The sequence below is a fragment of the Oryzias latipes genome, chromosome 24 (genome assembly GCF_053564925.1).
Source record: "Oryzias latipes strain Hd-rR chromosome 24, Olatipes_Hd-rR_3.1".
Lineage (NCBI taxonomy): Eukaryota > Metazoa > Chordata > Actinopteri > Beloniformes > Adrianichthyidae > Oryzias > Oryzias latipes.
The window spans coordinates 20,790,962-20,813,852 of NC_136260.1; the positions used below are offsets into that span (position 1 = coordinate 20,790,962).

A 22,891-nucleotide genomic window follows, 5' to 3' on the forward strand; every position below is an offset into this window, starting at 1 on the left:
ACTATGGGGGGGGGGGGGGGGGGGGGGCGCCTGGGGAGGGTCTCGCCCGGGGAGTAATTCAGGGTAGAACCGCCACTGCCCTTAGAAGTACTTCAACATTCAGTAAAGCTTTATTTGCCACCATGTTGGAGCCAGAAATCCTCAGTAAGCAGTGATTGGTCAGTTTGAGTCAACATTTCTATGACAACCACTCTGGGCAATCACAAGTAAGCCTGTTGAAAGTCCACATAAGTTTTGAACTTTCGTCTTGAGATCACTTACTTTTATTGAGGCATCTAGCTTGAATAACTTCAGACAACTACAGAATAATAGTATTAAAAAATAAGAGAACATGTTAAAACAGAATGACTGAGTAATAGCTGTTTGTTTCTCTATAGAAGTCTATTTTGGCTTTGGATTTTGGCTGTTTGGAGACAGCGGGTACTTCCTGTGTGGAATGCCAGGAAGAGGAGGAGCCACTCAGTCCAGTTCTCATCTGAACTAAATGGTTAAACCACAATATAATCCCTTTAATTCTTATGTCGCCAACTCGCAACGTACCGTTTAATGTAGGACTCCAAATTATTTACGATCACCTTGAAAATAACAATTACTGAACAGGTACTGCACAAATACATATTTTATCTTTTTGAAAATAAAGTCGAGCAGGAAGGGATTCCAATGCTCCACTTGATAAAGTTAGTCACAAGAAGTGACAGTACATGACAAACCTTTACTATAGTACCTGTCAAATCATAATGAACAGACATAAGTGGAACACGTAACAAAGACATGAACGAGTCAAGTTTTACTGGCAGCTGTGGGTTCGCAAAAATTGGACTCCTTATTCAAACTTTTTTTCCACCAACGATTAAGATTTGTGAAAGCTGAAACATTTTAGAAATGCTGTTTTACAATCCAGATCATTTAAAGTTCTATAATAGGAATTCAAGTTTCAAAGTTACAGTATACTGTGGTGCAACAATGAAACAACCACAAAGCTATTGATTTGTAGGGTCAAATGTTGGTGTTTTTAAGAAAGTGCTTTGCAAGAGGGTTTACACAATAGTCAGATTGAAAAAAGATTTTTGGGTTTGTCGTGACACGCTCTGCAAAGACGACAGTGCGTACCTCCGGAGCTCGTGCCCTGACAGCAGAGTTGACATGAGGGAGGGAGCGAGTGTGAAGGGCACAGCACCTCAGGAGGAATGACACGACTGTTGTGCGCACACAAACTTGCAGTCATGCCTCCTCTCTCCTTTCCTTTCTTTTCCCTTTGATGACTCATCCCACCCAGGGAGGGAGAGTGAGGGAGGGGGAAAAAAACGAGAAAAGTGTGAGAGGTGACACAAGGAAAAGCCAGCGGAAAGCATTTTTCTACTTTTTATGTTTCAATCCCTTCCTGAGCCCATTGAGTACATCACCCAAGAAGTATTTCACAGACATTTACTTCTACCAGTCCCACAAGGAGTCTCAAAAAAAGATTGCATTCCTCTTTTTTTTTAAATGTTTGCATTGGAGGAGCTGAGCCACAAGCTCTCCTAACCATCTCAGCAACATGCTGAGCTGTGTTTCAGTCTGCCCCCCTGTGCACTGCTGCGCTCATTTGATGATATCTACTGGAGAAATCCCACTCTTCCTGGGTATTCCTGGCCTGTATCTCTGAGCATCACCGACGTAACCCTCTCGAAATCCCAGTCTCTCCTGTGCATTATCTTACGGTGTGGGGGTATTTGAAGAGGTGGGCTCTAGAGGAGCTGGAGGTGTTGTCACAAGAGGTGATTACACTGCACTGAAGGAGGGACACCACCAAGCAGGCTATATTGGTGGGGATAAGGGAGTATAGCTAAAGATATGTCTGTATTGCTGACTTTGAAAAGCACACACGGTTGAGCGGTCAGGTCCCATGTGCCAAAGGAGTTGTATAAAGCATCTGCCTGCACTGCATCACCAATGAGTCTACTGGGCAGCTGCAGCTCTGGAGATAGCAAGATTGGAATCTCTCTCACTCATGGTCTTGTATCACATGATTCTTTAGATTAAATTGCTGTTACGAGATCTTGTCATCTTTCATTGACCATATGAAAAAAAGGTGCTGGAAAACAAAACTTTCCAAACACTTTTTTTTAAAGCGACTGTGTTGTTTTATGTTATTAGTGGAAGTGTGCTTGAAGGGTGTATGTATTTGTGTGTTGATGCACCACACTTCCTTTGAGACAAACTAACACCCCAAACCTGCAATTGCGAGCCCAGACAGGCCGTTGCAGAACGATCCCAAACAAAAAAAACTCTCTGGAGCTCACTCCAATGATTTTCCAAGCACAATCAGAAAATATAAAGCCCATTTCCTGTTATATTTTTAATCTGGTGCAAGGGGTGGGTGTTAATTAGAGAAAGTGGAAGTGAGTGACATGGTCAAAAAAACTAATGAGATTGCACTGCAGTCACATCAGGAAGTGGCACAGTTTGGAAATGAATGATAAAAAGCACCTCGGGAGTCTCCTCAGATTTGGCGCTAGCGTCATTCTGCAAGCCTCAGGTTATCCTGGCACCAGCCCGCCACAGCTTTCTGAGCTCTTTTAGTTTCTGTCCGTTATTCAATTCATGTCATTTTCTTTTATATTTTTTTTTACTAAGCCGTCACTGAGCTCTAAACTAGAGTGTTTGGCTCCAATTGCCTTTCAGTGCGACGAAACAAAATAAACAGTAGAAAACTGAAAGCTGTAGACTCTGGACAAACAAAAACCATTTGAGTTTTATGAAGCCAACATGGATTCAATTCCATCCAAATGGGTTCAATTAAAAAGAACTATCAAGTTTCACTTTACAGAAGTAACAAAACCCTTGAAAGCATCAAATTTAGTATGTTATTGGGTCTTCATACACCCCCATTGAGAGCTATCTGATGCAGATGCATTTGGACCATTGGACCATTGACTGTATGTTTGTATGTATTAGCTTTTTACAGCGTCAGTGGATGCACACACTGTTCAGCTGTGAGGTTCCAACAGCTATTGCAATTCACTTTGTTTCATTTTTTGTAGTCACTTGATTTTGGTTGTTCCCAGTGTTTTTTTTTTTGTCTACTTCCTACCAAATCTGGCAGATTTGGTTCAGTTGGATATAAATATCTGAACAGGTCCATTTGTTTTTGTTTTGTTCTTTTTTGCTTTCACATTACATATTTGAGATCTGTTGCAACACACAGTTGGAAAAGGGTTTTAGTTTTTCCAAATCGAATTCAGGCTCAAAAGATGTTGAGACATCAGTTGAATTGATTTTCAGTCTTAACTGTGAATTAAAAAATGTTAGATTTTTCTTGCATACTTCGTCAGCAGAGGCAAAAAGGAAAACGTTGTGGAGATCAAAGAGATGTATGATTATTTTTGTGATGAAACTGGATCATCAATAGAGTGAAGAAGGCTCAGTTGTGCAACAAGTAAGTTATGGTCACCCGGTAAACTGATCTGGCTTCAGTTACTCATGTTTTTCAAACCTTAAACATCACAAATGGGTTCAGGTGAGCTTTCACACCTGCAGAAACAAAACAAGTGCAGTAAGCTAGGCGATAACTGGTCTTAACACCATGTAAGCAGTGGTGTGAGTCAACATAAAAAGCCACGGATGCTACGAAATCACAAAAAGTTTCTGTTAATCATGCAGTGTCTGTTTGAAGGAAATATTAATTTTTGTTTTCAACACACTGAGCTAGATTTATTAGGCTATTTTATAAAGAGGGCAAAACTGAGCTGCCATGCCTATATATTACACATTACACTTATATTTACATTTATGTGCTTGCACAGTGTACACCGCAAGCTCCAAGGGATGCAACACTAAACAAGCAGTAACCTATGTCTTAATAATCTTTCCCTGCTTATATCAACAACCTTTGGAGGCGTCTTTACTTCCACATCACAAAAATGGCTGCACCCATTTGTGTGTAGTTGTGGCAGTTTGCCTTTGTCTGTCTGTCTTTATTGAAAACTCAATACCAGCCACAGCAATGCAGTTTGTGTTTTTTAAATTGGGTGAGCTAGGCTGATATATATTCACATTTATTCCTCACAGTTTATTCACATCCAGCAGAAACATCAACAAAACAACAAAATCCCATATTTATCAAAAACAAATGTGTAATTTTTTTTTTATAATTTTGTTCTTAGTTGCCCACCCACCAAACTAAATTCCCAGTTTAGTTAATCATTCAAGTTAAATGCTTCTCAAGAGAAGAAAATATTTCGCGCCCCCTAACCTAACGGTCAGAAGCCTCCCCCCCGGAGCGTACACGTAACAAAGCACCACCGCCCTGTCCGCAAACACAAAGCTTTAAGTCCGGCTGCTCTGCTCACAGACACGGTTCACTCGCGCGGAGCAGCTGGTCGGTCCTGTGTATGATGCAAAGCTTTCTCTGAAGCACCGCACCGTCTATGCGTGACGTAAACCAGAGCAGAAGTGACACATGATCGGAATGAACTGTTTACATGCAACACGAGCGGATAAACAATCGGCATAACCCACTTATCTCGATCGGAAAGAAATTTTGATCAGAACGAGTCTGATCGGGGCAGACTATTCCGAACGGCGTGTTTACATGACGCATTTTCTTTCCGATCAGGCGTTCTTTCCGACTACTTTTGTCCATGTAAACGCAGCTGGCGGCGCAGATTTTTTTCCAAGCACTAGGCTGTTGTCACCACTGCACCACTACCACAGGAGGGGGAGTGCCCAGCCATCCCCACACCAAGACCCCCGCCCCAGCAGCAGCGGCACCCAGAACCTCCCAACGCCCGCACGGCAGCAGATAGAGAACAACCGCCCCCCCCCGGGCGATCACATCCGCCACCCAGGCCACCGCCACGTGGGCCCCCAAAGCCAGAGATCAGCAGGGCATGGGGGGACAGAGAGTGCAAGCTCCAGCCCAACATGGGGAGCTGCCCCCCCGCGTGCTGGGAGGGCCAACGCGGGGCCCTGCCCCAGAAGAGTGCCCACAGCCCCAGACGAGCACCTCTCCCCCACCCAGGAGTTCCGGTCATCCCCCCACCCCAACCCCAGGTATGAGGCAGGACCCCCAAGGGAGACCCCCCCAGGCAGCCACCAGCCCGGCCCACGTTTGGTCCAGGAGAGAAAAAGGCAGGGGCCATCCATCCCCGCCAACGAGGAGGACACCCAGGGGAAGAGGGGGTCCACAAGAAGTGTTGTTAACATGGCCCAACCAGGCACGCCCACAGTTGGAAATTTGGCGAGGCCCCGCGCTCAGGGGCAAGGACCAAAACCCACACCACAGGGACACGGACACCCCCAGGCTCAGATGTGATGTGATCTCCGACCCTTGGTCTTGCTAGAGAACTCGGGGATCCCTCTCCCTGCGTGGAGAGAGGACGGCTGGGCCCGGGAAGCCAGCACCCAAGGGACACAGCTGCCGATGCCGAGGCCCTGTTCCCCCCCTTCAGGGATGGGGTAGGGGACAGATGTTCCGAGGTCCCCCCTTCCCTGTGAAATGCATGTGTGTGTTTGTGAGGGTGTGTGTGTGCATGTCAGTGTGAGGAAATTCTCTATTAAATGTCTTAGCATGTTAAAAAGTCATTTCACACACCAAAAATAAATGCATTTACGCTCTGGTTTTTAGGACTTTTTGGACTTTATTTTATTTATAATGCACAAAAACTGAGTTTGGAGTATTTTTTTGTTTTTGTTTTGACAGAACATTTTGAGCTTATTGGGGCTCAAAATGAAATATATTTATTTGATTTGATTTGATTTGATTTGATTTGATTTATTGATTTATTTCAGGCACTGCAGTCAAAGCAATAAAGAATTTCCACATATTTATCAAACTCATTACAGAAATGATGAAATGCATAGATTAAAAACACAGAAAATAAAACAAAACAAAAAAGACACCTAAATCACATTTGCTTAATTAAATATAGTGATCATTAAGTAAAGTCAAGTAGAGCTTGATTTATTGCTTGAAAAGTAGCGGGAAGAACCAAACTTATATGATCTCATCCCTACTGAGTTAATTCATTTTTTTATAGTTTTACAGTTTTTGTAATCCGGTTCTGATCCGATAGATTCTTTTCAAGTAACAATATCCAGTTCCTATTGATGATTGATTATCTTCAGAAAACATTCATTCATGATTTCAGTAAACAGTAACGGTAACCATTATGTAATCATCATTGATTATTATTTGAACACATTATCACAATAAACCAGTAATTAGTACACATTGCAGATCAAGTAAAGAAAATCAATATCTTATTGATTGTAATTAAAAGAGCTTTGATTATTTCACCACAATCAAGTTCACACATGTATTTGGAATTATTCAAACACCTGCTGGTCCTTAAATCCTCTTATCTTAGGGCAAAAGATTTTTTCTAAAGGGGTGGGTGGAGGCATCGAGCTTCAAACTTTACTTTGTCCCGCCCTGTTGCCATAAAGACTTAAAATGTGTGTCATGCAGTCAGCATAAAGGGAGCTCCAGCCCAGCCAGCTGCTGAGCTGCCATCCCCAGAAACGGAGAGCTTGGCAGGGTTCCGTGTTGAGACGCACTGGGTGTCCTCCTTCAGCCTGCAGCTCTGTGAACTCTGCTCAGTGGACGAGTGAAGATAGCCCAGCATGATAGGAGGCAATGCAACTCAGATCATATGGGAGCTGAGTGTGTGCACTTTGTTTCGTTGATGTGGTGTGTTTCGGTTTGTCTGTTTTGTGCCCAATTACAACCACGGAGAGATTCATAGCACTGCAGAACGCTGTCAATCACCAGGTCTCAGACACGCTTTCAAATGAATATCTCCCACTGGGGATTACTATTATTGATTCGTTGGGAAAACACGGCTAAATTTGGGAAGGGAGAGTGAGAAAAAGCAAATATAACTTCCTCAGTGTCAAACATCTGAGGAATGTCTCTAGAAAATGTGTTCAGGGCGACTTGAAAAACACAGCAGTCGAAGTGTTACAATGACAAACCGAAAGCTGTCATAATATGTGGGGCAGGGTTTGTGTCAGAAAGAAGTTTCTCAGACTCCTTCAGGCATTCCTGCTATCCTTCATCTTAAAATAGACTGGTAAAAACATGGTTGTGTGGAGAGAAGTGTAAATGCATTAAAGGACTGAAAGACTAAAATAGTTTTTCCACTCGTCCTGCAATGCTTCAACATTTAGGAAAGCTTTATTTTCAAAGTTTTTGACAGACATTTTTAGTTTTCGTCCAATCTGGGGCTCTCCAGGAATCACTCCAAAGCCGTCTGGTGTTTTCTCTGTAGCATAGCTTGGAGTCTCATTGAAGTCAAATCCTTTCCTAAAATATCAGAAAAATGCAGAAAGGCTCAGAAAAAAACTTTTCATTGGAAAACAAGAGTAGTTGATATGTTTAGGTTGGACACGTTAGTTAACCACATAAAGTAGTTTTTTTTTTTTTTGTGTTGACATGGAAAAGATGTTACCCTGTTAAAACTATGAGTTATTGAAGCAAAGAAACAACAGAAATTGATAAAACTGTAGTAAAACACAAGGTAATAGAGCTTCAGCTCAACTAGTAGTGCAAATTTAGACGTGTTGATTCGTACAAAAGTCTTGACTCCAGATTTATCCTGTTTCAGACTGAATGGTACATTGTCAGACCTGGCATCCACGGTTCAACCTGTGTTTAAACTGTCAACATTTGGGGTTACCCCAGTTGGCAAGGTTCATTTGTATCCAAAACATTTGGCTGGCTTGTTTTCCTGAATATGAAAAGTAAGAAGAATTGTTTTGTCAATTATTTGTTATTCATTGTTGCTATAGGAGGATAAAGTGGGATCCCGTGAGTCCAAAGTGGTTGGGGTGTCATGAGACATCATTCATACATTTGGATCGAAGCACCAAGTTTTAAAACCACCGAAAGCCTGGAGACATTCTGCAGAAGTGAGGTTCTTTCATTGTTTAATGAAGTTTTTTTTTTCAAATTTAAATTAGAAAAAAATGAGTAACCTTGAAAAAAAATGAAATTTAATTTTTATTTTGCATTTGATAAATTGTATCCAGTTTTGCAGTAAATGTATGAATGTTAAAGTTATACACAAACAATAGACAAAGTGGAAAGAGTTATGTCAAGTAAACAAATAAGGAGTTAGGGTGTATTCAGACTGGACACATTTGGTTCACTTAAAATGAACCAGAGTTCTTTTTCCCCGATGATCCGGAACAAGATTTCAGTCTGTATACACCCAAGTGGACCCCAGTCCGGGACCAGGAACAAATCTCTGTCCCATCTCTGGAGGTGGTCTCGGTTCATTTCCAATCGGACTGAGCTTCGGTTCACTCTGCGATTCCTCTGACTGAATAAAATCCGTCCTCAGAGCGTAACAACTGAACCAAAACCTAACCGTAACCGGTCGTCGTGTGATGTAAACAGATTAGGAATGAAGCAACCGTGGAGCAGCGGTCAAATGCAAATGAATGGTTGTTGTGTTATCCAATAAAAGACCCAACAAAATTGAAATGTGGTCGGATGAATGCAGGCTCATTAAAACAACGTTTAACGTGATACACATAGCTTCTCACACTGTTGTACCTGACGTTGATACAGATCATCAAAATCGATCTGCAAAATAGGAAGTTTGAATCAATGAACTATCATGACAAGGACCGCAAAGTGCAGGACTTCCACAATTTCTGCTTCTAGTTGCTTTGCCTCGCCCTTGTTATTCCTAGCCAATGATTCAAGAGATCTTTTTTCATGTGGTTCTGTTTACAAGCTTTGGTTCAGAACAGGAAAGGCCGCCTGACGGCAGACTGAATACAATCAAAACCCAAGGTTCAGGACTCGATCCAGACCAAATTAAGCAGACTCAGCCTGGATCAAGCGATTTTTACAGTCCAAATACACCCTTAATCATAACTGCCTTTATAGGTTGATACTAGGGGAGAAAAATGGGCAAACATTTATGTAATAGCACTATCATAGACTGCACAATTTTCCCACCTGCATGCTGCAAGCAACAGGTCATAGCAAAAAGGTATACAACATGGAAGGGTCTGTTTTTTTAATCATTTTTTTCAATAAAGTTATAGATTAATTGAATCGGTTAGTTCAAAAGGGACCCAAGTCCAAGAGGTTTGTTTTTATCTGTTCAGTCCTTTTTGTTACTTTTCTTTTTGTCTGGCCCGAAGGATTTTTATTAATTTTTATTTTTTTTTATTTTTTTTGTGGACAGAGAATCTCTGTTCAATAATTTCCATAAAGGAAAAAAGACAAACAGGAATTAAAAAGCTTCAGAGTAGTCGTAAAAAATACCTGCAGGTGCACATGCCTAGATGGGAAATCTCTTTTGATTAAAGGAGTAACAACTGTTTCGATGTTTGTTTGCCTCCAGATTTATTTCCTTCTCTCCACCATTGTTTTTTTTTTTTTTTCCACAATGGAAAACTTTGTAGCACATTTTCAGGATGAGTGCTGTCACTTCAGCTCATAGCAGCCCTCTGGGCTCGCTGTAAAAACATACATGCACCAGTCTGCACACACTCCCAGTAATAATGGGGGCACAGACTTGTAAACACACTTCATTTTCCCCAACCATCCTCTTTGATCTCTATCAAAAAAAACAGTTCCTTCGTGTACTTTTGTGCCTGTGTCTTTAAACTCGAACTCACTGCGATGCACTTTTCCCAAGTCGATTTCCCCACCCATAAATAAAGCACACTTGGATTTCCTGACTGTGGGCTTTCAGGAGACCAATTGCTGCCACGTCTGTCAGATCCATTTATTCAGCAGGTTTTGCTCAACCAGTTCTGGAGGCTACTTGTTTACTTCTCAGAGAAGTTCATTTTGCATTTCTAATCATGTTCTGTTTATTTTTAGCCGCATGCTGGAATGCAGCATGCACTACTCAAGTTTCAGACAACTCCTCCCGCCATCAAAGAGAACTTCTCTCATACCACACTGGCTGCTACACTTAGAAGTTCAAGTTCTCTTGTGAAGGGTTACCACTTCCTGTGCTCACAGAAAGGAGGAAAAAATGCCCTTCAGTTTCTGGATCCCATGGTCCATAATGATCTGATCTCTGTCTCCCATAGGCGGGTCGTTGCCATGGCACCCTGATGACGCTCTGAGGCTGGATGGGGAGAGTTGGGAGGGAGGGGTGGAGAGATGAGGAAGACGGTGGCTGCACCAAAGCTTGAGTGGGTTTGAGCTGATGACTCACACTGTTAAAAAAAAATTACAACGTGTGCAATCTTTTTCAATTCTTCATTTGCTCTGTTTGCATGAATTTTCATAATCCAGGACGGCAGGTTAAACTATTTTAGGATGTGAAGTGGGGTTGACTGAGTGTGTCAAGAATGCAAGCCGGGGTGTCTTGATTTAGAGAAAATAGCCATCCTCCATTTATCACCTCTGTATGACTTTCTGCCTGCGCCTCAGCCTTCTGTTGTCATAGCAACAATGTAGAAAGTTGAAGATGGAAACAAACCAAATTTTTAACCAATTCAATGCTATACACACCTAAGAAACTGGCAAAAATAAATATTTTACGCTGTAATTTTTATTTTGCAGCTTGATGTGTGTTTCCACAATGGCCAAATTTAAATTAATATATTATGTTGCATAGGGATAGGCACATTATGAATTAAATTCATGTTTTGATATTTTCAAAAGCAGTTTTATACACGTAAAAGTTTCTAACTTGTTTTTAAGACAAAAACAGCGAGTGAAACCACCCGTTAAATGTAATAGACGATCTTCGGCAACTCCGTCTGTACACAATGGCATTCTTGTAGTGAATGCGGCTCTCTTTAGGACCCGGGGTGGCCTCCGGGGGAAGTCCTCTCCCGCTTGCGGGGCAAGGCAGCCAAAGCGCAGAAACGCGTATCCACGCGCACACATACACACACATACGCAGACGCACACACACGCACTGCGCGCACTCGCCAAGCTCTTCTGTGCGCTCGCACATAGGGATAAACAGAGGGAGAGAGGGAGACCATAGGAACGCAGCTCGTGTGTGTGTGCGCATGTGTGTGTGTGTGCAGGTACGCTCGCTCGGTGCTGGAAACGCTAGACTGGCGGGGCAGACATGGAGAGGTTTGGGGAAAACGCCTGGAAGTGACCGAGAACCGAACCGAAGAGGGTGGCAAGAGAGGAAAAGGGGGCAAAGGAAGAAGGGCGGACTGATAGCTCGATAAAAAGGAAGACAAGGAGGAGAGACAAGTCTGACAGAAGAGTGTGGAGACGGGGTTCCCCAGGAACAGAAGGATCTTAAGGTGACTCCATGTCCGCGGTGTGTGACATGTGCCGCATGGCTCTGGATGTGAAGGGTATGGTGAAGGTGCGCGCCTGAGTGTTGTTAGTTTATGTCTGTGTATAGTTCACAATTTGTGTTTTCTTCTTCTTCTTCTTCTTTTTTAACCCCTACCAACTATAAAAGCGGGGGGCCAAAGTCAGCCAGAGTGACCACTATAAACTGGAGTGAAGGGATCAAAAGGAGGGGCTACTTTTTAGGGAACAAATTGATCTTTTTACAACGCACTTTAAGTTGGGAGTCCTTAACATTCCTCTTTTTCCTTCAAAACTCCCCCTTTCACTGCGCATGCATGCGTTTCCAAATATCTCCTGGAGTTTTTCCTGCTATCTTTACGCACAACAAAAAGCTGCATAAGTAGTAGAAGCTTCAATGTGTATGTCATGCGCGTGTGTGTGATCCATATACGGCAAACAGGTTGAAGGAGGCAGATCTGATCAGAGGCACAGCAGCAGAGGGAAGAGTGTGGCACAGGCTGAGTAGCACTGGATTACACACACACATGCGCGCACCCAAACTCTGGGGCCAGGAGAACAGCTGGGAGAAATGTGTGTGCGCCCTAGAGCCGTCCTCTTAATGCATGCGCCTGCCTTTGCACGTGCGTGGCTCGCTTTTCTATTATCTCCTGCTGCCATGTGAGTGCATCCATCTGAGGCTGTGTAAATATGGATGCTCATAGGGAGAGGTGCCTCCTCAGATGGAGCGTCTACACCTCCCCTGGTTTGGAGGCAGCAGAGGAGGCGGTCAGATGACCAGTGCTTTGGCAGATTAACCCAGCAGGCGCTGATGAGACAAAGTGAAAAGAAGGGATGATGGAGATTTTTAGGGAGGGGGGGGGGTAGAGACGGGGGCGAAGGAGACGGCTGCTGCCATGCTCTCTCCAGGAGTGCTCAGAGTGCTGCTCATTCATAATTCACCTATATGGCAAACGTTCATTCACATATTGACCCCCCATGGCTGCGCTCAATGGAGTTTTCGCCCCTCCACCTCTCCCTGTCTCTCAATAGACACCCCTGTGGCGCCATGTTCAGTAAGCCCGCTTCTTTTTTAACTTTGGAGACAGCTGACGGTCTCCGAGAGAAAAGAAACTCCGCTTGTGGTGTCTGGTACTTTTTTCAGCTCCAGCGCCAGATTGAGTTGTGTAAATTGAATATTGAATGCAGAACCAAGAGCACAGATAATGAGTATGGACGGATCTGTGGGTTAGCACTCTCAGTACAACACTCTGGGAGTAAATCCTCTGAACACAGCATAAAAAGGTCCATAATTCATGTGTGCAGAAGGTATGGAACCATCTGGGCCAAGCATCAGTTTTCCCTTTTGGTCCCCTTCACATTTCCCTGTTTCAATACTTTTGAATGGACCCGCTGCTGTGTTCCGGTCCGTTCTGGCTGCGATCCAGAAGGCAGTGGGTCTAAATCACAGTCTGAGAGTAAAGCATGCAGCAGAGGCTCTGGTACATTTAGTTCTAAAAGGTAAACAGTACAGTAAACATTACCTTATCAGCAAAACAGATAAAAATATCCTGACCTCTTACGTTTCAAAGGTATGATGGAGTGTATTCACACAGAGAAAAGAGAACACGGTGCTGTGCTTTTCACTGGGGAAGTGACATTTGGTAATATTCATTTTCTTTAAGAAAAAGGTGAGCATTGCGGTGGGGGGTGAATGCTGTGGGAACCGCAAGTGGGTGCAAACCTGCAGGTAATTCTAAGCAACTTTTAATGACGAAAATAGTATTTTTGCTGTTCTATCGGATGATGTTGGGCATATATTTAAAAAATTAAGATTAAAATTAGATTCATGAGTTTTTCTTTATTCAATTGGATCAAAAGATGATTGAAGTGGGACTTTATAGGGACATTTAGGGTTAATCCTGCTTATTTTTTCCATGGTAAATAGCTTAATTGCTTTTTTTTCATCAATTAAGCATACAAATATCTTTGAATTGCAATTTTTTTAACCCCTTAACACCAGAGCTTTAGCCCCAGTGCTGAGGTTGTCGTAACTCGTCAGCCGTTTATGGAATTTCTGTCATTCCAACAGTTTCTGAAGTGGAGATAAGCGGCTTTGTGCTGACATACAACACTTTACGGTAGAATCTGTTGGAGTTATGGAATTTGCATAAATGCTCAAACATCTGTGGTATCTCAAAGAGCCTGTTATATAAATGTTATACATCTAAATCTTCTGTTTTAAAGGGTTAACTGACGTTTTAGGTGTTTCTTTCAGTTTGCTGCTGCTATACAAAACCAACTGTCCTTTTTAATGATTCAGTGATTCAATGATTCAGCTGAAATGGGCGAGTAATGTTGAATAATTTGATATCTTTGCTGTAGTTTGATTGGTTTCACACTGCACTCTTGAGGGCAAACCAGTGTGCCGTGTCTTGTAGGGTTGTGCCGATGGACGATGATATCGTCCATCGTGATGGGTGACTGACATCCCGATGGAGAGACCACCATCGTGATGCCACGCCCCCGCCACGTTGCGCGTCGACACCAGAAGCCGCGGTTACATGTACAAAATATCTTGATGGGATCAATGGTCGGATTAGAATCCAACGGTGTACATGGGCCCAGAAAAATGTTTTCAGAATATAAAAACGTTCACTAAGGTCACAATTTCGGTCGGAATAAATCATTTGCACATGCGCAGTATTCGCACATGCGCAGTTTGAAAACCGGAAGGGGATACAACTTCCGCCGAGCGGCTTTTTTTCCAAACTTTATTGAATGTTACAATTCAATACAAAACGATAACAGCGCCGAGCGGCTATATACATTGACATATCAGCTCGGTAAAATACGAGATGATCTTCTAAACGTGCTTTTAATAATGTTACGGTTATTATGAAACATCTGTTCGCTTATCATTTGAATTTTAATCCGTGTGGTCAGTGCTTTTTCTGAACGGAGCCAGGATTAGCAGTATGCTAACACGGGCTAACAACATTAGCTTTGGGTGGCGCTGCACGTAAACATGTAAGAATAACATCAGCATTTATTTAGTCGGGACACGACTGGAAACACAAATCCGCGTGATTGTTTGAATGTTTTCTAAGGACTGAGCGACATTTCTGCTTTGATGCTCAAACCGCTGTGTGTCTGCTGACGATCCGAGCTGTGCTCAGACACACGTTTAGACCCGGTTCTGAGTTCGGTAGGTAGTACCCCTAGAGCTGCGGGACGGATCGCAGTCTTAAATCTCCCACACATACCGCTCATGTACCCCCCCCCCCCCCTCCCCATCAAACACAAAGCTGTAAATCCGCACTCCGCCGGTCCACTTCGCTAAGTGCGGGAGCGGACTACTTCTTTTCTATCTTGCTTGTTACTTTTTCTGTTAAAGTCACTTCCCTCAGTTTATACTGGATCATCGCGGATTAACCATTAGTTGGGAAATAAAATGAAAAAAGCAAAATAACGAATAGCAGTTATATAAGAACGAAAAATGTAAAAATACCCCCCCCCTCGCCCCCGACGATATCATCGTCCATCCCGATGGTTGACAGCAAACATTGTCAACGGCCAAATTAGGGGACATCGCCCAACCCTAGTGTCTTGTAACTGTGTGATGTCATTATAGCTGATTATTTGGGGGAAGTTAGTGTCAAAACAGTAGAAAGAAAAGCAAGAACACCTTTACCTTCTCGCTACAGGTTTCCTAATGAGACTTTTTCCAGCTTCTTTTGGATAAACACATTTTTTGATTCAAGTTTTTTTTTCTGAATGACAATTTGCTCTCATTTTCACCTTTTATGTCCATCGGATGGTTGGTTAGTCTCCCTGTATTCATACTGTAGTTAACCGCAACAGGGTTCACATGCAAGCAAACCGAGTGTCTTGTTTTCAGTGAATATGTTTCATTTTAACCAAAGTAAAGAGAACAATCTTAAGGCCCGTTCACACCGGGACGAATTTCGCCCGCGATATTCGCCGACGTTTAACGCCTCGTGACTAAACAAAGGGCACCAATGAGAGTGTGCACATCGACGCGAAAAAACGCCACGCGTCAAAGCGTCACTTTTTAAAAAACGCCTCGGGTTCGTTCTTTTGGTTCGACGCGCCGCGTCGAAAACTATACGACCAATGAGAATGGCGCTTTTGCAGACGTGTCTGGAGATTCTGAAGTTACAGTAAAACACAACTTGGGGGCGCTCAAACATAAAACTGCCTTGCTGAGCACACATACCAGCGAAGAAGATAGACGCCGAGTAGCGTCTACACTGCCGCGAAGAAATAATGACGGACATTCTAAAATATCCCCGAACCAAGCACCAGTTGGAGCTACTGGTGCTTGAAATATTCATGTTTTCTTTGTATGATTCTGACAAGCGGGTAAATACTTGCTCTCTTCTTCTGAGTGAAAGGCGACTTTAAGAAGCGTAAAGTTGCGCAGCGCCACCTTGTGTACAGGAGTATTTCTGTTTACATTAAGCGCCATCTAATGTCAGGGAATGAAATTGCATGTTCGCTCGGCTCATCGTCAGCGAAAATCGCCTGGGTGTGAACACAAAAAACGTGGCGAAAAACGTGGCGTATAACGCCTGGCGAATATTCGTCCCGGTGTGTACGGGCCTTTAAGAAACAAACTTCTTAAAGGCTAGGAGGGGCTTTCACTCTGGTTTGTTCCATACGACCATTGGGCAATCTATTGTCTATTTAAATTTGTGTTTTATGGTGAGGTTGAAAAAAATACGAATGTTTATGGCACCTAAAATGCCGCATTTTAATTTTTTTTTTTTTTAAAGCATTCTTTCAGCAGTCCATTTGTTCCTGCTGTGATGATAATGCGACAGGGGGGTTGGTTGCTTTCCATCCTCAGAACCACAAATAAACTCTTTGAACCATCCACGCTCGCACTGTGTTAATACATAGGGGTGAAGTTTTTTTTACTCTTTCTGTCAGCGATGGTTTGTCCACACCACCATGATGGAGTTTTACATTTTTCTTAAATTGTATGGCAACAGTGTCTTCCAAAGAAACCCAGGAGAATTCATATCCTTTAGGGTCTTAGAGTTCATCTGCATTTTTTTGTCGTGTTTCGTTGAGCAGTTCCTAGATTGTGTTTTCCAGCAGACGTTCAGCTTTGGCTACAGACGTGTTTGCTGTCATGTTTTGAAGGTGATCGCCTCACATTCTCTGTTTTACCTGATAGAACCTGTAATTGACGTCAGAACGGTTGGGAACGAAACTCAAATGATTACAGTACATGATCCTTACTCATGTTTTTTGTTTTGTTTTGTTTTTTTTAAAGAAAAATTGATTCGACAATTTGAAATTTAAATTATTTTGGCCTTCTGGCTCAGCTGTGTACATCTTAATATTTCACTGATTTTCTTTCTGTTTGCTGTGCTGTAAATCCCTCACACCAATCAGAAAGTTTAAATCCAACCCCCATCTGTTTGTCGAAGTGCTTTTATGCAAGACAAGAATCCCAAAGGGGCACCAGGAGGCAGGAAACTGCTCTGTGAGAGTGTGAATGAGTAAATGTCAAGCACAGTTTACAAAGGCTCCATATGGATCCCAAGCAATGTTTAAAAGATGCTGTGTTAGTGTTGACTAAAGGGTGATGGCTTTCTAACATTTAATTTTAAAGTACTATTTTCTTTTTTGTAAAGTTTAAAACTTGCAAGAGGCAGATTATTAAATTGGCGCAAGTGAATCTAAGACGGAGCAAAAAAAAAGAACAAATTTGAAATTGCAAAAAGATGGAAGGAAAGGGGCTGTGCAAACAAAAAGCAGTAGCTGAGAAAGTACCTAAGTGGAAAAGGTCAGATGAATACAAATTGAAAACCTGAGGTTGTGAAATAGTTTTGCTGTCTCACAGCACTATGATGTGTCATTATTTTAAAGCTGTGTGTATTTCCTTGTGCAGCTGCTCTTGGAAAGTTTTCTGTGTCGCACCAGAGTATCTCTTGCCTTGACATTCAATCCACATTTGTTTCACTGATTTTGATGTGTTTAATAGCCATAACACAATACAAAACAAAACGCTTAATATCTAACAGCTGCAGTGGTTGGTAGCAGTAGGACGAAGATCGCACGACTGTTCGAGCAGGTTCTTTTTTTTTATCATGTTTGTAAATCATGGAAAAAAAATGTGTATCTGCAACTCTGCAGCCAAAGGAAAAGTCGAAGCAGCTGACTGCAAATACACCAAAAGAGACTTTGAAGTCCAGTGTGATTTAAAGTTTCCAGAGCTTCTCCAATCAATCTGCACGTTTAGAAGATAAAAACTGCATTTCGGCAGTCTTCCTGACCGCTGCTCTGCTTTTCAGCATTTTTACTTCTTTTTTTTTTTTTTTTCGAGCTACCTCATGACTTTTTCTTTCATCTGAGAGCAGATGTTTATGAATGGAAACACGGTCACTATCTTCTGACTGCATGACATGTGGAAAACCTGCAAGGTGCAATGTTAGTGATCAATTTTGCCTTGGCGATATGACTTGCGATACATGATCAGATAGCAAAACAACTAATCCATCCTTTTTTTCCTTTAATTGCAATCATTCTGCAAGTTATTAATGGAAACAACCTATGTAAAAAAAAAAATCATTAAAAACTTGAATAAGAAACGAACTACTCTCTCGTAATTTTCTAAATACCTGCAGCCAGCGAAGAACTTCTTCTTAGCCGCACAAACCCGGAGAAGGGTTAGGTTAATGTATGCAACCCATCTAGCCTTGGATGTACTTAAAATATGTGCGGCCACTGCAGTAATTTCCAGCTTGGCCGCACAAATCAACCAGTTTTTCGTGTTTGGTCACACCTAAATATGTGTGAATAACATCAGCCATGAAATGATGGATTATATTGATTGTGGAAAATATCATTTGGATTAAAGCATGTTGAGTTCATTTTACTATAACATCGACTTACTATATATGTGATGTCACGAATGAGCGCCAGCACAGCAGACAAAGGATCAAGCCATCATTAAAGTCCAAAATGTGGAGACCCTGAATTTTCCAGAGACATGTCACCATACAGTGTGGTATAAAGTTCTAATATTGTTTTACTTTTTACACATATTTAATTTACACGTGATTATCTAGCAAGAAATGCCAAATAAACTAGGGAAATTCCCCTGCACTGTTCAGTACCCAGATATTTATCTCTAAGTCACACTGGTTGAAAATAAAAATCGATTTTAGTTTGAATTGGATCATTCAAAACGAACCAATATCAACTGAATCATATCAACAAACACAAATTGTTAAAAAAAATTGTGAAAATGAATAATTACACTCCTTATACGTTACACTCTAAATGGAGTGTAGGAGGCAGCATCAAATATGAAAAGGCTTCATATTGGTCAATGACGTGATGAGGTCTGTTCGATTGGTCAAATCTGTAAAGGGCTGTAGCTGCCATGAGATTCTTTCAGGATACGTGTAGACATTTAACGTAACCACTTATCGCAGTTTATGCCTCTTTTGTGATATTGCACAGTAGGCCTGCACAATAAATCGCAAATTTACTTTTATCGCGATATCAAGCATATCGCAAAAGATGGCGAAAATTGCAATAGATGGTCTTCTTAAATGTGCCGTAACAATCTTATGGCAGCTTGAAGTATTTAAGGGATCACATAAATCCCTTTATGCACTTGTCCAATCGGATGGACCCCTTTACGTTGTTGACCAATCGGGTGGAGTCCTTTTTTGTCAGATGTAGACAGGGGTCATTTGGAGAATGATTTAAGGTATGTTGACTCTTATTTATTCCAAACTGTAGCAGGAAAATGGAATTGATGTTTTTAATTGTTTTGCTATTTGTTCATGTATGGCAAGTTATGTTGTCTTCACAATATTGATCACTAATATTGCAAATCGTGAGTTTTCCTCATATTGAACAGCCCTATTGCACAGGTTGAAATCGCGATGACAATACATTTTTGGTTTAATGTGCAGGCCTACTTTCGACGGACTTTTTGTCCTTTAAAATTTAGCCAACAATGACGGTGAACTGGGGAGAGAGCTTTTGTGTCATTTGATAATTATTCAGTTTGTCTCTAAAGTTAAATTTAAAAACTAATGAGGGAGTGAGTTATGTCATTTTTGTGGGTTTTTCTACTCCATGGCTTTCATGAGCTACAACGACTGCTGTGTTAAACGCTGGGTTTAAAATGGCAACAACTGGATTAAACAGCCAAGGTGGCTTGAAGGAATACAGGTCCCCTGTATCCCCCCAGGTCATGATTGTCTAGTTATTGTCCACAGAGCTGACCACCTCTGTTAAATTAGCCCCTCTCCCCCTCATCTTGCTGAGACACGCTTTCGGGCAAAAGCCCAGAAAGACGTCATCTGGTGTAAAAATAGAGCTAATAAATTGGGGGGGGGGAGTGTTTTATGTTTACAAGAGGTGATGTCATGTTTGGTTTAGATCCATGGCTGACGAACCGGAGGGCAGCTGTGTCCAGAGTCAGCCAGCTTTTGCTCACTTATCTGGTGGGGTTTTTGTGCTGCTCATGAAGACTTTAAGGAGCTGCAGCTTGTGTGTCTGCTTGTGCCTCTGTCCACTTGTTTGTGCATTTTAGAGGCATGCATAACGTGACGCTGCTGTGGTCGCTAAGCAACACAGGAACGTGGGTGGAAGGATTTCCTGTCCCTGGGAAGCTTTGTTTTGTAAGTGGTGCGGGAGGGGAGGGGGTGGCGTATGCGTGTTTGCATGCGCAGATGTTCATGTGCGTTTTAGTTGTATGCGTGACTGCTTGTGTCTGTTTTTAATGCAATCTTAGCCTCTAGTAAAAGTCCTACAGAAAATTCATCTCAGAAACACATTTTCCCACTCTGGCTTGCATAATCTCTCAGTTTGGGTCTGTTTTCAGCACTTTGTCTCCTCTTCCTTAACCCCCCCCCCCCAACATCTCACAGCTGCCATGCTCACATAAGGCCACCTCCCCCTTGTGATGTCATAGCTATGCAGAAGCACACGCCCCTTCATCTGCATGATATTGCAGTTATGTGTTACTGCAATCCCAAAAAACCCACTCATGGCATATCCGTCCTGCAGACGTCGGACCCCTAGATAACTGACATTAAATGAATGCGCTGACGTCAGCATGCCTCTTTCTGATGCTCCTCTTCCTCTGTGGCTGCCTGCAGTGATGTCATAGACAGATTCAGCCATACAGTTTTGAGCATCTGCTATCACAGGTAGAGACAAAAATGACCTCAGAACTGGTTAGAGTTGTTACTTCCTTGTTGTTTTGCCTTGATATTCAAACACTTTGAATAACCTAAAGAGATTGTATTGCTGTATGTTGTTAAAATCCTAGCATGCACCTGTGTTAAAGCCTTTCATGGATTCTTTAAGCTGTAGTCACAACTGCCTTTACGGGTTGATGGGGCTGTCTGCAGGCAAAAAGCTGTAGGTGACCCTCACGAAAAATCAAGGTTGTAGAACGCTTGGTTCGCCTGTAGGGCTAAAATGTTCATGCACATATTTTCTATTGGTGTACTGGACCAGTATCCTACATGTTTTCCAACCTACCTGCCATTGATGCTCCTTATTGGCTAAGCACACCTGATCCAGGTAATCAGCAGCAGATAAGGATAGAAAACCAACTGGAGGCCGACCCTCCAGGCCTGGATTTGGACACCCCTGCTTTAGACAAACAACTGTTTGAAATAGATTGTATTGTTATGAAATTGCCGCCTGCTGTCAAACACTATCCGACCTTTATTGGTCCTCACCAGAAAATAAAGGCCGGCAGAAAAGTGAGCTGTTGATTCTAGGGTCATCTCCACCAATATTGCTTTTATTTAGCGCAAGAAAACACAGTGAAGGGAAGTCACTGAAGGGGTTGGCCTTTATCAACGCTCAACACAAGTATCTGTTTTTAGCTCTGCGTTTAAGAACAGAGGAGGACTGCTCCACTTGCGTCTGTGGCTGACTAGGCCGCTCGTTGTCTTCTCCAAGTGTTGTGGTCGCAGCTCTAAACATCTGCCATCTGACACTGGATTGGAGAACGGGGAGCTTTTAACAGACCTAAATACACTCAAGCACTTTTGTTGTCTTCTCCCGCTTTTTCTCTGTCTAACCTCAAACCTCAAACCAGAGGGAACTCACCCCACACAACAACTAAAGAGTTTAGAAATCGGGGAATCAACACACACCAGCAGTTTAAATACCACACATACAGAGCTTTTCCAAATAACCTCATTAGTTTGGCCGGTCCAAAACCACAAACAGCGTTTCACCAAGTATTTAAGGGCTTAAGACTAAAATAAGATGTACAGTCTATTAATGCTCCACACAAACAAATGTGAGAGCTCATACATACGGGTTTCAGATTAGAAATACGGCCCGTATGACTCAGCATATAAAAGTTTAACAGACAACTGGTATAACTATGTACATACGCACATATAGAAATACACATTTGCCCCCTCGCCTCCCACCCCAAAGGAGTCTCTGTGTATTAGTCAGCGTCTGTGTGTCCATGCGTGGGCCTGTTCTCTGGCAGCATGAGGGGAAAAAATACCTTCCTGTATGATGTAAATACCAAAGACGCCGTTTGTGTGCATGTGTGTTCATACATTCGTGTCTGTGTCTGGGAAGGGTTTTCTCTCAGGCAGGATTTTGCACTCTGTGTCAGTTTTCTAAGTTATTCTGTGGGACAGAAGCGCTTTTATTTATTTATTTTTTAAAGATGAGTTCTCCTTTGTCTCCAGCGCATCTTAGCACAGGAAGCAGTGAAAAACAGCAGGCAAAGATGCTGACGTGACACTGCAAACAATGTTATGCTGATTTAATGATATTTCAGAGCTGTTGGTTTGATTAGAAGTGATGTCAAGATGTTTTGCCTCTTATGAAGGAAATGTTATGTTTGAAAATATAGCAGTATGACTCAAATTAAAACTAAAATACTTTGTTAAAGTGTTGTGAAAAAGGTAAAACTGTCTTCAAGCAATGCAATGTTATGACAATGTGCTTGACCTTGCTGCTAGTTCTGTGATTACATTAAAAATATATCTTTTAAATACATGTTTTGGCTAATTTTATTTAAATTATAGCAAATTATCTCATTTTCTAAACAAAAACCAGATATGAACAGTTGTTTGGACTAATAGCTCAATAGATAAAAATAAAAATGAACACTGAAGTGCTTTAAAACTGACCAAAATAATTGTAATTCTAATGAAACAAAGTCATTTCAAGTAAAAAAAACAAAAACCAAAACATTATATTCTACAATTTTTAAAAGCAAATTTATAAACACATTGATATTCTTTTGCCATAAGTTTAGTTCAAGCGAACGTGTATTTTCTTGTTTTCCCATAACTAAAGTCTCCAACGTAATCAATTTGTCTGCCTGTTTAAGGGGGGGCAATACTCATTGTGACGTCCGGTGAAATATTATGTCCAACACTGAATATGGATCACTAAAAGAAAAGGAGAGATTCTTCCCGTGATTTGAAAGAAAACCAGAGACAAGCCTGTTAAAGCTAAAAGACCATCTTCAAGCAGCCTTTTGTTCCTGTGACCACAGATGTAAATTTCTTTAAAAAAATAGAATAAAATGAATGTGTCAATAGGTACCGGGCCACAAAGATACGACACACAAAAGAAAAAACTTGAATTATTTTTATTTTGTTTTAATTATCTGATGAT

The 22,891-nt window shown here is 41.9% G+C and overlaps 1 protein-coding gene across 3 annotated transcripts in view; it reads left to right on the forward strand.

Moving 5' to 3' along the window:
- Positions 1-10,819: 10,819 nt before the first annotated feature.
- LOC101159152 (forkhead box protein N3) overlaps positions 10,820-22,891 on the forward strand; it is a 75,765-nt gene continuing 63,693 nt past the window's right edge. The window contains exon 1 of one of the 3 annotated variants that reach the window (XM_011491485.4): positions 10,820-11,229. The gene's annotated coding sequence lies outside the window, so the exon portion shown is untranslated. Of the gene's footprint in view, positions 11,295-22,891 lie in introns of all 3 variants that reach the window. The other 2 variants (XM_020714699.3, XM_078943152.1) reach the window with 2 other exon arrangements.